The sequence below is a fragment of the Capsicum annuum genome, chromosome 7 (assembly GCF_002878395.1).
Source record: "Capsicum annuum cultivar UCD-10X-F1 chromosome 7, UCD10Xv1.1, whole genome shotgun sequence".
In the NCBI taxonomy this organism is placed as follows: domain Eukaryota; kingdom Viridiplantae; phylum Streptophyta; class Magnoliopsida; order Solanales; family Solanaceae; genus Capsicum; species Capsicum annuum.
In genome coordinates this window covers 215,225,701-215,230,620 of record NC_061117.1, presented here as the reverse complement: position 1 = coordinate 215,230,620, position 4,920 = coordinate 215,225,701, and the positions used below count along the sequence as shown (strand labels likewise).

The following is a 4,920-nucleotide window of genomic DNA, read 5'->3' as shown; positions in this document are numbered from 1 at the left end:
TCATCGACTTTGTTGTTAAGAGGCTTGAGGTTATCATGATGCAAAAGAGATTCAGTCAACTTGGAGGTCTTCAACTTGACAGAGATGTTCGAGCCCTTGTGAGCTACTTCTCCAACATGACCCAGAGGACTGTTAGGGACAAATTTGCTCGTCTAACCCAAATGGCTACAATATTAAACTTGGAGAAGGTATCTGAAATTCTGGATTTCTGGGGTGAAAACTCAGGACCCATGACCTGGAGACTTACTCCAGCTGAGGTTAGAAGAGTGTTGAGTTTGAGAGTTGACTTCAAATCTGAAGCAATAGCGGCTCTTAAGCTGTAACCTTTTTTTATGGTTTATTTTGTTCGATATCTCTTTATAAGCTAGATGATGTTACATTTTTTCGGGTTTATTTAACTTCTATAAGAGATTGTTACATGAAATCTATGATTTCTTGTTAGTTCTTCTATTTTTACTCCCACCCGAATACTTTATTAAATTTCTTCTTATTCCTTGTCTTAACGTGTCTCTTTTGCATGTTTTATCTTCAAAGCAGTTCGTTGATTGTTGTCACAGTGATTATGTATGTCTGACGATGTGTGTTCAGGTATTACTTCTCAGAGATGATATCATGCATTTAGCTCTGTTTGAAAATCACAGGTTTTATTATAATCTCAGAATTTAATCTGATTGTTCATGCAATTTTAGGTTGAGCTTGGCATTATTTGTATGCTATTTGGATTTTCTTTTTAGGTAATCCAGGCACTGTTAGCGGGCCATTAGCTCCCCTTGTTCCAGCAATTTTACATTGCTTATCAATTGGTTCAAATATGAAGGGAACTTTGGCATAACTAGGAAAGTTGATGTCACAAGACCAGGAGGTCACAGGTTTAAGCCGTGGAAACAGTTTCTTGCAAAAATGCAAGGAAAGGTTGTGTACGATAGACCCTTTGGCCCTTCCCCGACCCAACGCGTAACAGGATAACTTCATATGGTAAAAGGAGGAATTAGAGAAGAGAGTTAAGGACATGATTGAGAAAGCCGCGGCGTTGGAGAAGAAATTGGTTGAGAAAGAAAGGATTATTACTGAAAGATTTGCTGATAACAATATTAATGGCATTCCTGAGGATGATGATAAAGTTGGATTTTTCGGTGGTGAAGTAAATTTGCCACTGGTTGCTGGATCATCACTAGTTGCAGTTGCTGTTGTTGGTGTTATTTGGTATCTTCGATATGGAAGAAAAACAGTGTAAACCCTTAGCTTGATCTTGAATATGTTTTTAGTCTTTTTGGTTTTGTGCTGATCAAGATATCGAATTTACAGTTTTGATAGTTGTTTGGTTATGTTGGATTACTAGTTAACTTTTTTGTCTTAATCAGATAATAGATTACACTATTATGGTTATTAGCTTATGGTGCTGAAATATGTTTGTTTGCTAAGGTGGAGATAGTTGACATACTTCTATTAGTGCTTCTTTCTTGTTTCCACGAGTTCGATTACAATGGATTTGTAGTTTTTGCTTTGTGATGTAATTGCTTAAAGAGTTTCTGAATCTGTATGTAATAATGTGTTTTTGTTGAAATGATTGAATTGCTTAAACACTTTTTGATTGCTTCTTTCTCATTCCAGGAGTTTGATTACAATATGTTATTGCTTTAAGAGTTGCTGAATATGTATGTACTACTGTGTTTTTGTAGAATGATTGGATTGCTCCTACACTTTATTGATTGTTTCGTCTTTATAAAGTCTTGTGAGTCATATCACTATGAAGCAGGGTTGTTGCTATTGCAATTACCGGACCATTTATGTAGTTTCTTTCTGGTTGGAGTAATAGCTGTTGCCCCTTCCTACTTTTCCGTCGAATGGTTGAATTGCTTAAACACTTCCTTGATTTTTCGGATTTATAAAGTGTTGGAGCTATATCACTGTGAAGCAAGGTTGTTGCTATCTCAGTCACATGACTACATTTTCATAGTTTTCTTTCTGGTTCAATTAATTGCTGATGCCCCTTCCTTCAATTAGTTGCTTTGCAGTGGAAAAAGCCAGAACAATGCTCTCTACTTTGACCATATCTTATGTAGCAGTAATAGTATCTTTTACATTGCCATGAACTTGCTGTGCTCTAGTTCCTTTTAAGTTTGTATTCATAAACAGCATTAAGAATGTGCCGTAACTATGTAAATTGTTCCAAAGCGTGAAGACAAAAGTATAGCCTTAGCTGTAGGGACTAGGCGCTCTAAGATAGATTCAGCTTCATTTACAAAGTTCCATTCGATGCCAAAAGTAGAATAAAAAAATTGCTGTTGGCCTTTCTCTTCTGGATGTGATTGTTCTTATCTTCAAAGCATCTCAAGTCCCTTTCTTTCCAAATTGTCTACCAGATAAAAGCTGGTGTAGTGTTCCACCATATTGTCGTTCTTCTGTCTGAACCTGCTCTGATCCACAAAAAATCAGCCGTGTTGTTTGGCATGGGTCATTTGACTCCCAGGAAGTTCCAAAATAGTTTCCGAATCTCGTTTGTAATGGGAAAGTGAAGAAAAAGATGGTTGTTGGCTTTCCCCTTTGATATGCCTTTCCTTGAGCTCATCAGAAGCAGCAGCTCTACCTCCCAAGGTAGGGGTAAGATCTGCATAGACACTACCTTTTCCAGGCCAGACTTGTGGGATTACACTGGGTATGTTGTTGTTCCACATAAGTAGCACCTACTGCAGAGAAAGCTACCTCTTTTCTCTAGGTTGTCGTGGGATAAAGAGATGCTTTCGCAGCCAGCCATTGTGGGTTATTACCATCAGCTTGTGAACATTGACACCTGCAACTCACCTGATCTCTGGTCCCTTTTTCATTCTTTTCTCAATGTGGATTGGGGCTGGTTTATTTTTGATTCATGCATGAGACGTGATGGTTCTCACTTTTAACACCTGGTTTATGCAAGTTTATCCATCATTTCTCATTGTTATTTTTCGATGCTGGCCATCTTTTCTTATTTGTCTATGTCCTCCCATCACTTTTGCAACTTAGATGTGTTGTCTCGCGTGTTCAACATACCAGTTTGTTATTTGCTCCATTGCCTTTGAAATGCACTGTAGCTACTTGTTAGGCCTTTGTGGGGCTCTGTTGGGAAGTCATCTTATCCGATTCTTGTGGTGATAAGGAACTGCTAGCTGAAGTGGTGATACTGTAACCTCCTCTACTAAAAGATGACGGTTTAAATCTCACCAGAGACAAAAGAATGTTGGATGATATCTTTCCATTTGTCCTAAGTTTTGGTACACGGTGTCACCTAGATATCATATTTACAATATTTATTTGCTTATAGTGTCCAACTCTACAGTGGGATGAATTTGGAAGAACACCTTCTGATAGAAGTTTTAATTTTTCAAGTATACCAGCTGAACCTCCTTTAACTTGGATTACATAATTCTTATGATGAACAAATGAAAGCGTGAACGTAAAATTTGAGGAGAAATCAATGATAATTCACTTCACATTATTTTCAATCGAAGGGAGTTTTGGAAATCAAATAATTTGATATCCTAGATGAATGTACAATAATTGTAGAGCGCGTATGGTATGGGATTTGACCTAACATATGTTCGCATTTATAGTTAAAATGGTTAAATGGATTGGTTATACCTACTCCAATAATGGAATATGAGTTATGTCTAACTCACTATTCACTCGGTTTTGGGATCGTGATCTCACAACCATTTATGTGTTGGAGAGATCATTTCTTGTTTTGTGTAGACGCACTTTATAAAGCATAGACTGGAACAGGTAAAACCAAAGGGCATTATTTGAATGCAAATTACGAGTGGATACAATTACTATATGCTATTGACTGAAGATCCAAAATCCACCAATGCCCAAATCACAGGTACTAGGATTTGGGCCTTATGGAAAATATTCTGCTGAGGATGTCGTCTCCGAAAATGGGCCATAAAATGCACGAATTTAAATTTAATCTTACTTTAATATGAATATCAAACATGCGATGTTAAAAGAAGTACTATGGAGTAAAAAAGATTGAGTAGCGGGTCTCTGGAAAAATATAACAAAAAATGGAGAGTTAAAAGATCGTATTTTTCTAGGATAGACTTTACCTTTACAGTAAACATAATAAAGGGACATTTCACATTTTCGTTATGAATTTGAATTAGTCAGCTAATAAATTTTAGTTAAAATATTAAATAGAATATACGGCTTAAGTTGGAAAAAACAGAGTAAAAAGTAAAAAAGTAGACATAAATTTGTGGTACCAGTTTTTTTTTTTTTTGAGTTATTACATAAAAATGACACTAAACTTGACATCAAATTATAACTTTGACCTTAAACTTTGATAGTGCACAAATAGGACCTTTAACTATTCAAAATCTGAACAAATATGACCTCCGATTTTGCAACCTCATGCATGAGTTTCACTCGCGTCTACGTGGAAAGGTAATCCAATCACACGGTGCCACGTCGTTAAAAGGACTGACTTGGAGGGAGGTCATATTTGTGCAGTTTTGAATAGTTAAAGGTCATATTTGTGCACTATCAAAGTTTTGCTTTTTGTGTTATAAAGGCGTCGTTTTTATTATTATTATTATTTTATTTCTATAACTGCAACACCTAACTTTTTTTTTTAATTAAAAAATCAAACCCGCGCATTAGGCTAAAGGAAATGCCCAAGAAGAGCAAATAACACCACTGGACTATCTAAGTGTCTTGTTTCATGTGGTTCAACATTAATATACGTATATAAATATAGATTTTCTATCTTAGATATATAACGTAATTTTTTTACCGAGGGGGTTCGGGTGAACCCCATGGCAACCACGTAGGTTCGCCCCTGCATTAATTTAATAATGTTTTAATAACGTTAATTTAATAACATTGTAATAACGTTAATTTAATATACTACTACTACTATCCTTAACGTTATTAAGGATAGTAGTA

General features: G+C 36.0%; 1 long non-coding RNA gene across 1 annotated transcript; it reads left to right on the top strand.

Annotated features, from left to right (window-relative positions):
• Positions 1 to 6: 6 nt before the first annotated feature.
• On the top strand, positions 7 to 1,598 carry LOC124900113. The gene is made up of 2 exons (XR_007057856.1): positions 7 to 588; positions 690 to 1,598. It is a non-coding gene; the product is annotated as an uncharacterized LOC124900113 (long non-coding RNA).
• The last annotated feature ends 3,322 nt before the right edge of the window (positions 1,599 to 4,920 follow it).